This window comes from Lipotes vexillifer, unplaced genomic scaffold, assembly GCF_000442215.2.
Source record: "Lipotes vexillifer unplaced genomic scaffold, Lipotes_vexillifer_v1.1 scaffold440, whole genome shotgun sequence".
NCBI classification, from domain to species: Eukaryota; Metazoa; Chordata; class Mammalia; order Artiodactyla; family Lipotidae; genus Lipotes; species Lipotes vexillifer.
Genome location: NW_006778543.1, coordinates 2,699,304 through 2,710,192, shown reverse-complemented (window position 1 = coordinate 2,710,192; position 10,889 = coordinate 2,699,304).

The window sequence follows — 10,889 nt, the reverse complement described above, 5'->3', positions numbered from 1 at the left end:
GAGTAATATTCCATTGTATATATGTGCCACATCTTCTTTATCCATTCAACTGTCAATAGACACTTAGGTTGCTTCCATGTCCTGGCTATTGTAAATAGAGCTGCAGTGAACATTGTGGTACATGAATTTTTTTGAATTATGGTTTTCTCAGGGTATATGCCCAGTACTGGGATTGCTGGGTCATATGGTAGTTCTAGTTTCAGTTCTTTAAGGTACCTCCATACTGTTCTCCATAGTGGCTGTATCAATTTACAGTCCCACCAACAGTGCAAGAGGGTTGCCTTTTCTCCACACCCTCTCCAGCATTTATTGCTTGTAGATTTTTTGATGATGGCCATTCTGACTGGTGTGAGGAGATACCTCATTGTAGTTTGATTGGCATTTCTCTAATGATTAATGATGTTGAGCATCCTTTCATGTGTTTGTTGGCAATCTGTATATCTTCTTTGGAGAAATGTCTACTAAGGTCTGCCCATTTTTGGATTGGGTTGTTTTTTCTTTTTGAAACCAGTAACAGACTGACTCTAAAGCCCAGAGTACACAGTAGACAAATTTCCTTTCAAGGATGCTACTCCAGGAAGAAATGCAGATCCTGGCACAGTATTTTGAGTTTCAGCATGCTATTTCTTATCCTTGTGACTTAGTTTGGCTTTATAATTGTTTTATCAAAAATGATACACTTTCTTTTTAAATATGTGATTTTAAAAAGCTTTCCTGCAGATGCAGTTGTTTCCAAATTACATGTTGGGGCTACATTTCTTTGCTCCTGTGGGAATACATCTTCACTCCCATAATGTAAGTCAGTATGAAAATAAGATTTGCTTAAAGGAAATTGTTTTATAGCCGTGCTTCAGGAACATGTGGAGTCCATTTTTCAGACACAGCAATGCTATCAGAAGAATCCTGTGACCCCAAGGGCTCTTTCAGGGAGACCTAGGGATAGTTCTCGATGGCTTTAGAAGAGGCAGTATGTAGAGTTCTTGAAACATTTTAATTGTAATTTTAAAAGGATGAGGAAGACAATAAAAGGAATTCCCTACTTCCGTGTGTTACCTCCAGGACTCAGCTGCATTTTAAATAAACACATATATTATCTAGTTAAAATAAACACATATATTATAGAGATTAAAATTTTTGCATGAATTTAAAGATTAAACATGGGGCCTTCAACAAAATTTCAGGTTTGTAGTGGGCTGGGCTGTTTGGCCATGCTCTCAGACCCTGAGGGAACATTTAGACTTTTATATCTGCTATTAGGTAATATCTACAAGTTATACCTGTTTTACAGAGCGTGATCAGTTCATCTGAGATTTGGAAATGGTCAGGTGACTTACTAGCTGTGTAAGGCAAGTCATTTAACCCCTCCAAGCCTCAGTTTTATCATCTGGGGAAACAAGTATACACTGAGCTTAAAATCTTCTTGTGAAGATTAAATGCTACACATGCTGAAAGAGTTTAGCACAGCTCCGGGCCCAATATATCCCACTATTACTTTCCTTATAATTATTGTAGGTATTATTAATCTAATGTTTTAATTTGAAAACTAATATTCCTTACAAAACATGGAGGGGACTTAAAGTGATCTTTAGGATGTCATATTCTATGGGTTGATGTATACTTTGCAAATTCTCTTTTCTAGAAATACATCAGATATTTCCCAAACAATAAAACAGATCAATTTAATTAATTATAACTTTTGGAGGAGTATGTAAGGCATGCTAATACAAAAATAAACCCAACCCTTACATTTCTGGTTAATTGAGATACCACTTCGTACCCACTAGGATGACTATAATGAAAAACAATAACAAGTGTTGTGGATGGCACAGAGAGACTGCAACTCTCACGTGCTGCTAATGGGAAGGTAAAATTGTTCAGCCACTTTGGAAAACAGTCTGGCAGATCCTCAAAAAGTTAAACATATAGCTACTATATGACCCAGCAATTTCAATCCTTGGTATATACCCAAGAGAAATAGAAACGTATATCCACCCAAAAACTTGTAGATGAATGTTTCAAACAGTGTTATTCACAATAGTCAAAAGTTGAAACAACCCAAATGTCCACCAGCTGATGAGTGGTAAATAAAATGTTGTATATTCATACAATGAAATATTTGGCAATAAAAATGGAGTACTGATACGTGCTACAACATGAATGAACTTTGAGAACATTATCCTATGTGAAAGAAGTCAGTTATAGAAGATCATATATTGCATAATTTCATTCATATGAAATGTCCAGGACAGGAAAATGTGTAGAGATAGAAAGTAGATTAGTAGTTATAAGGGGCTGGGGGAAGAGGAGATTTGGAGTGAAAGGGGAGTGACTACCGATGGGTGCAGAGTTCCTTTCTTGGGTGAAGAAAATGTTCTAAAATTAGGTTGTGGTAGATGGTTGCATAGCCCTGTGAATATATTTTAAGACATTGAATTGTATACTTAAAATAGGTAAATTACGATATATCAATTGTATCTTAATAAGGCTTTTTAAAAAAGAAAGGAAAAAGCTCCCAAACAGATCTTGAATGTAGACTTTCTAGTCAGGTTCCTCAACATGGGTTTCTAAAATATAAAATGTATATTTGATCATTGCATTGGTTTAGCGTAGCATTATATTGTACAACCAAGTCTGCAAGCCTGTTTGAACAAGTTGGAGACCACTGAAAATTTGGATGGGCATGTAATGACCTGAGTTGAACCTTGATCCAAAGGCATTCTAGTCTAACTAGTGGTACCATTGGATTTTTAAAGTTTGAACTTCACTACATATTAATGCTATTGTATACGATTACAAGTTTTTGGTGGATATATGTTTCTATTTCTCTTGGGTATATACCAAGTGTCAGCTCTTAGGAGTTAGGCTTTCTGTTCCTCATTTAAGATAGAAATGATTCTTTTCAACCAGCTCCCTTTTCCTACCAGACAAGTGGTATAGTATTGACTCGTGGTTAAAAGTGCAACCTCCTTAAGTGAACAACACTACCCCTTGCACTGCTCGAAATTTTTCTTTCGCTTTTTGCTTGCTGTTCAAGTATTGACTGAAACAGGCCTCTGTGCAGCTTACAAGGTGTTAGGCATTGTCAGCGTGCAATGTTAGAGCTCTAGGCCACTCACTGTAATGGGTTGACTGTCTTTATGCAGGTGCAGGTGCAGAAGGGCAAGCTGGTGGATTAAGGAACAGAAGTACTTGCCTTAAAGGACCCAGAGGCTTAGCTCAAAACCAGTGCCCCTAGGACCTCCATCTCAACGACAAACTAAGTTGTCATTGTGCGTTACAAGGCTCTATGTTTTAGAGAAGTAATCTGTTTTCTGTGATAGACTATTGTGGCATGTGATATTGACATATATATGTGTATATGTAAACATATGAATATATAACTCATTTGGCAATTAAAAATGCTGCCTGTTAGTAATTGTAATATTTTTAGATGGTTTGATGTATAGTGAAAAGGGTAAATTATTTTGAGTCAGGGAAATGGAGTTCAGATCTTAGCTCTGCCGGTTAAAAGTGTTGGACCTCCTCTGTCGACAGGCCAATCATTTTACCTGTCTTGTAGGATTTACCTGAGGGTTTCAATGGGGCAGTGTTTGCCAAAGTGACTTTATGAGATGGAAAGAGCCCTCACAGTCGTCTTGGTGGTATGTGGACTGTCTAATGTCCCCAGTGAGACTGAAGTCTCCCTGATTTTGTAGCTCCCCAGGGATGACTGTGGACACTCAAGTCAGATTTGCTGATTTTTTGGCTGTTTGGGGGCCCTTTGATTGTTGGAGGGTTGGAGGTGGTCAAGGCACCTGTCCCTGACTCATCCCTAAGGAGCCTGGGATATGGCATGGGTTGAGGGTATCTGAATGGGTTGTTCATTTAACAGTTCTTAACTGAATGCTACTTTGGTCTAGGTGCTTGGGATAAAGTGGTTTACCAGACTGACAAAACTGCTCCCAGGAGCTTACATTCTAATGGAAAAAGAAGATCCAATAATCGATTAAATAAATAAATACATAATTTCAGAGAATTGAGAAAATAAATATAAAAATAAAGATAAAAAGACAGAAATTAGGTATGGAGACTACATTCTCTTTTTATTTTGAACAATTTCAAATCTACAGAAAAGTTGAAAATGACTATTCAATTAACACCCATTTTCTCATTGCCTAAATGCAACAATTATTAACATTATGCCACACTTGCTCTCTCCCTCCTCTATGTGAGCACATCTTTGTATGTATGCATATACACGTACGTATATATGTGGTCCTTGGTGTTGAACCATTTAGGGTAAGTTATAGACATCGTGAACCTGTCTCTAAATAGTCCGGCAAATATTTCCCAAGGATAGGATACTACCTGTACAACCACAATGCCATTAGGACTCTCAAAAATTTTAATCGTGTACAATAACACTAATACGGAGTGAAGTTCAAAACTTCCTCAATCACTGTTCCTCTCCGCAGGCACCCCCTAACTTTTTGTTTGTTTTCTCAACAAAACAGAAGGTTGAGAAATAGTTATGTGATGATCTGGTAGGTGAGCCTTCTAGGCATGGAGAACAGCAAGGCAAGAGGCCCTTTCAGAAGCCCAGGTGGCAGATATTCATACAGGTTTATATGCTGCCATCTGGTGTAACCACACTGCCATACACTTTTCTCAAAACCTCGCATCCACCTGTTCCTACACTGAATTCAAACTCTTATAAATGAGAAAACTTGAAACCATCACACGGAAGCACTTCCTGTCAATCTGCAATCTAGGTTTGACCATCCAGGTGTGTTCAGGCAATTCCATGAATCTTTTCTTATTTTTTTATCTCCTTATTTTATAAAAACAAGTGGAAAGTGAAGCAATCAATGTTCCGAGACTAGAGTTAAGACCTGTAATCTCCAACAGTATAACGTAGTTAAGACCTGAATTGATACTAATAATGTCAAAAATGGTCAATCTTATTTTAAGCCAAACAATTCCATGTTCCATTGAGAAGGAAGAGAAGAAAATTTAAGATCATATACACAATTATAGAACGGTTTCCTGAAAAAGTGAAGGGCAGTTAAGAATGACATACTACTTTTTCGCTCTTTTGGAAAGATGTACCATCTCATAGGGCCTACCACATGATCTTTCAAACAGTTAAGATTTGGCATTTATGATTGGCCACTCCAGTAGGGGTAGTGCTTGGAACAGAAGAAAAGACATCAAAAGCATGGTCTTTTCTTAGCACTCCCTTCTGGAAAGCTGCCTTTTTTCCTTCCCCTCGGCCTCAGGTTTCCTCCTCTACCTTTTGAAGACCAACTCCTTGCTATTGTCGCGCCAGGTGAAAGAGGCCTGCCGCCGATAGCTGAAGTCAAGTTCTGGTTTAAGCCAGAGGAGGCAAGAGAGGGATTCTATCGTTCACAGTCTGGCTCATGCAGATAGGGGTCAGGGAGGAATTTGGGATCAAAACTGTGGGTACAAAGAAGGTACGGATTGATGTGGATGATTCCCAATGCTCTCAGATTCCTGCAACAGCGCAAGGTCACAAGGCAACATGTGCCCAGTCCAGACCAGCATCTCCCATCACCGCCTGCTGTCGTCCTTGAAGGTGAGAATACAAATCCCGTGAAGAGCTAAATTCAGAAGCACAATTCGTGGCTCAAAGCACAGTTGCATTGGAGGTTAAGGCCAGTGAGTGGCAGCCTGAAGGAGCCACCCTCAGCTGGACTCAGCTCTGAGCAGCCTTACAGACTGGGCAGTAGCAACCCGCCTCTGTGTCAGCCCCCTTCTCTGTGGCTCCTGTGGGGAGGCTGGGCGCTGAAGTGGCCCTTTGGACAGGGTGTCAGCCAGCTCCGTCAGCCTGCTGTGCTCTGAATCTATTGCTCTTTTTCTTAGGATCAGTTGAGGAACGGGAATACCCCTCCCCTTCTTACTCATGGCTGCTGGCAGGGAGAGGCTGGCTGGAAGTTCTTACTACTCGCATTTGTTTTTGTGGCACTTGAGCTATACAAGGTGAGAGACAAAGGTTTTGAGTCATACAGACCTAAACAGCAGAGATAATTAATACTCACAAACATCCACGTGCATGTCCCATCCCCCGGGGTCAGTCCCTATCCATGGGCAGAGCCAGGGGACTCATCCTGCTTCGTGAGTGATGGCTGTGAGCATTCCTCTTCCTCTGCTCTATAGGCCTGGAACCCAGGTCTTTCAGATACTAGAAACCTCACTGTCAGCCTGGGTCCCTGGGGACTGTGGCGATTACTGCAGGAAGCAACCTGAGTTAGGGATGTAGGGTAAGTAAAAATTACTGTTTTGGTGCACTAAGCTGTTAGCATTTCAGATTTTATGACTAATGCAGGGCTTACAACCTCATCTTGGCTCTGCCATTTGTTATTTTTGGCCTCCATTTTCTCCTCTGTAAAGTGGGGATAATATTACCTACTGCAGAGACTGTCTGGTATACGTGTCTGCCCTGCATCCATTCCATCTGGGCAATGTTCCTCCCACTCTGTGAGAGCCTTGTGGAACTGTCAATTCAGGCCAGCCAATTAGAGGGCTACATTCTCTTGGATACGCAGACTGGGCCAAGGGGTAGGCAAGTGACCCCAAAATGAGTCTACTTTGAGGACAGGCTTGGATAAGACAGGGTCTCTTTCTGTGTGAGCCTGGAGCTGTGAGATGCCATTTTTCCCACTCAGAGAAGAAAGCAGATGCTGAGTAGAAAGTGGATACTGAGAAAGTTCCATCTAGCCCTGAACTTTTCAATACATCATCCAGTCAGTCAATCATCAATCAATCAATCAATCAATCTCTTTCTCTCCTCTTTTCCCTTAAGGTAGTTTGAGTTGAGCTTTAGTCACTTGCAACTGAAAGAGTCCTGATCAATGTCCCTACCTTGGAGAGTTATCACAAGGATTAAATATACAGTACCTTAAAGAGCCTGCCATATTACAAGCGCTCCAAACCTGATTGCTGTCATGACTGAGGTTGGTTGCTAGGGGGCTCCAGTCACGAGCACATTATCTTGCTTATTCCTCATTCTCGGTCCTCTAGGCAGCCTGCAGAACTGATGAGCTCACAAACTGAGATCACATGAATTTGGGACCCATAGAATTGTTTCCACCTGGTCACTCATAGTTGCTGTGCCCTTTGCTGCCTTTGAGGGACATGATAAGCTGCTATGTGGAAACCTTTATTGCATATGTTATAGGGACATTTTCTATGGCTTCACTCAGGGTCCTACCTAAAAAGATGCCTTAAGAAATTTTTCTCAGACTCATGTGGGAAGGAAAACTTGACATCCCCCAAGGTTTTCCTTCTCCAGTTTTTTCACCCTTATCATCAGAGAAGACTGAACTCACACTCCCAGGGGTTGGAGGCATAACCCTAAGTAAAGTGAGCGCAATTTCTTTTGTTTTATGTTAAAAATTCATGTGACTTTTGTATTCTTCTCCACTAGACATCCATGTTTATCTTTACGGTAGTTGTAAACCTTGTGGCAGGTTACTGTGATTGCCTCCAACGTTGACATGAAATTTATGGCTCCTCTTTAATAATGATGGCCAAAGTAGATAGGCTACAACCTATATCCTTGTCTTAATCGTCTAATTGCTGCACAATTTCTCTGGTTCTGATTTTAGTTTATTTATAGCCTTCTATTTTATGGTATATTTTCTTGTGAATTGCCTCAACTACTTTGTGGATATAAATGGGTTATGAATAAGTAAAAGCATTAATATAAACATAAAAAAAGAACTGACAAGCTTGAAATGACACCATATGAGGACACAGGATGTATACTTGGTTTCCCACAAATAGACATCTTACCCCCAACCTCAGGTGAACGGAACAATACATTGAACAAAAAGAAGGTGTTTAAAATTTTAACAGAAACAGCACAAAACCCAGCATAGCTAATATTCTTGTTATCCACAGAAAATCAAAAGTCCTAATTTGAAGAGAATACATTAATACCGATTTTGGTGGACAGATGCTGGAATCAGCATTTGAAAGAGCGTGTCTATTTGCTTCCTCTTTTTACCAAGGGCAATAAAGAGAAATATTTTTAACAGAAGTGCTCATTGTATTTTCAACTTCACACATTGGGACAGAAACTGTGCAATAGCCATATCTTTAGGACATAGATCCAAAACTAAGTTAGCCGGTCTTTTAGACACCCTTAGAGGAACTGAGAGGCTCAAAAATGCAGCATGAGGGCTACAGATCTAATGCCTATTAATTTCCCTGTCTCCCCTCCTGAACAACAGTCTCCATGAGGACTGGACCTTGTCTGCACAATTACCTGGTGTATTCCCAGGGCCTACAATGGCACTTCCCACAGGAGACACCCAGTAACTACTTGTGGAATGAGTCATGACTATCTCCCCTCTTCCTGTGAGAGGAAATTTGTGTACTGAAGGCCAAGCCATTGCTGGCTCCATTTCTTCTGCTATCATCTCTTCTTCACCAATTAAATTCTGTATCATTACTTAAGGGAAGAGGTCTTAAAATGGGATGGGCTTCAGAAGGTCCTTGAACCCACTGAAAATGTATGTAAAGATTTGTACGTTGGGTACATGTTTGGACAAGAGCATCCATAGTTTTCAGGAGAGTTTCAAAAGTACTTCTGACTTTGAAGATGTCAAGGACAGTTGATGTTAGGGATTAGTCATTTAGTACACGCTCAGTTAATGTGCATAGTACATGCTCAATTAATGTGTGTATAGTCTAATGGTTGAGATTTTGTGTTTCCCAGTCAGAAACAGCTGAGTCAGCTGTGTGATCTGACCTAAGAATTTAATCCCTTTAAATTCTCTTAATTTCTTCACCTGTGAAACAGGAATAATAATATCTAACAGAATATTGTGAGGATTAAATGAGCTAACATAAAGAATGCTAGACCCATGGGAAGCACTAAGTTATCAGAGCTATTGCGTTTGCTAGTCAATCAATTAAATTGTATTTCAGAGACTTATTATCACATACTCATGAGGACTGATTCTCATGATATCAATTTTTGCTCTCCAAAGTGAAACAAAATATATAAACAACTTTAAAAATATTATTCTAGTTTCATGCACCATGGAATGATTTTGGAATGTCATGGAGACAAATACAAAGGGAAAACAAGGGCAGGGATTCTTCCGTCTTGTCCAGGTTGAGAGAGGAAGTCAAGGTGGCCAAAAGGGGAATCAGGGCTTTGTTAGAAACGTTTCCGGTTTCTTCTTCTTTCCCTCCCACCCTCATCTCTAATCACTGTACACACACATGCACACGTACACACCAACACACTTTCAGAAATATCATCTCCTGGGAGTTAGTGTACATCTTATGAGTCCTTCTTTAAAATATAGTTCTGGATTCAGCCTCTCTCTAACTCCCCTAATTTAATTTTTGAACAGAATGTCATCAAAGGAAGAATACCAAAAGCATCAAGTTTGATACCACTTATTTTTTTTTTCAAATTCTTTGAATGACTGCTTTTTTCCCCTAGTTCCCATTGTGTCCAAGAATAATTTTTTAAAAGATTTCTGGCTTAACCAATAAAAATCAACACCTGTTCATGTCAGTGAGGTTACCAACTGTGGTCTATGTGCTTTTGTGATCGCTCAAATCGTGGTCCAAGTTTTTGTTTCCTTTGAAAATCTCCCGTAACACTTGTGAGAAAAAAACAAGTAAGATAAAAAGTCTTCTTTAGTCTTAAGAATGAAAATAAGGTACAATGGAGTGAAGCTTCTAGATTTTCTAATGTGTGCATGTTTTTTTAAAAGCGAAGTTGGAGATAAGGTGGTACAAAGTTATAATTGGACTTAAAAGGTTGTGCTACAAAGCCATGTTGGAGCCCATCTATTCCAAACACTTAATATTTCAAAACAGAAAATTAAAATCCAGAGATAACGTGAGACTTGGTCAAACTCACATTACTGTTTCTCCCTCTCCCATCATGGCTAGTGGCAGGCCTAGGATGTGATAGCCTCATAGGTTGACAATGTAGTGGTTGCTTCATAATTAATTAACAGAAATCAGCAAATTTGTTTTCAGCCCATTTTCTGGCCCTTAGACCTTTATCACCTTCTAGGGGGCTCATCTTTTGCATCACTTATTTCCTGAGGGACTTTATACTCACCTGGTTGAGACAACATATTATCACCAAGCTAATGATTGATTGAGAACAGCATTTCCAAAAGTGCTTGTTCTATGAAGCATTAGTTAGTATTCTCTGGGGGAAAATAGTTGACGCTTGAGTGAATTTTGAAAATGCTGTACTGAATAAATATATATAACTATAACCTGCAAGCCTTTTCAGAAGTTTTAACATGCTAACGTGCATCATGTGTGTCTAGGAGTGGGGTAAATATATCATGTTTTCAGAGCTTACTTGACATGGAACATTCTTGCATCTCTCCTGAATCCCAGCATCGGAGAATGAGTGAGGCTTAAGTATTATCCTTCCAGAGATATTTAGACTTTCCTAAGGGACTCTTATCACTTACTTTTTGCTGAGCTCCTTATTTCTGTATCTTAGGATGTAAGATCTTTAAGGGAGGGAAAATGTCCTTCATCTCTAAGTCGCCAACACTTAACGCAATACCATGCACAGATCCTGGTACGCAGAACAAATAGCACGAGATCCATCTAATGATTTGCTCAATGAATAAACAAAAACGATTTCAAGCCCCATACAGCTTACTTTCTGGAGGTAGAATTTGAGGCATCAATGACAAGCAACCACATCACCCATGTTACTCTTCATTTGTTTTGATCATCTATTCCACAGTTCTGGGGCAAGACTTATTAAGAAAAATTAATAAGGAAAATGATTAAGAAAAAATATTGTATTGTCACATCCTTTTCCCTCCTTTGCTCACTAAAGAAAATCTAATGTTTACTGGCTTTTGTGAGGTAGAATCAGGGCAATAGGC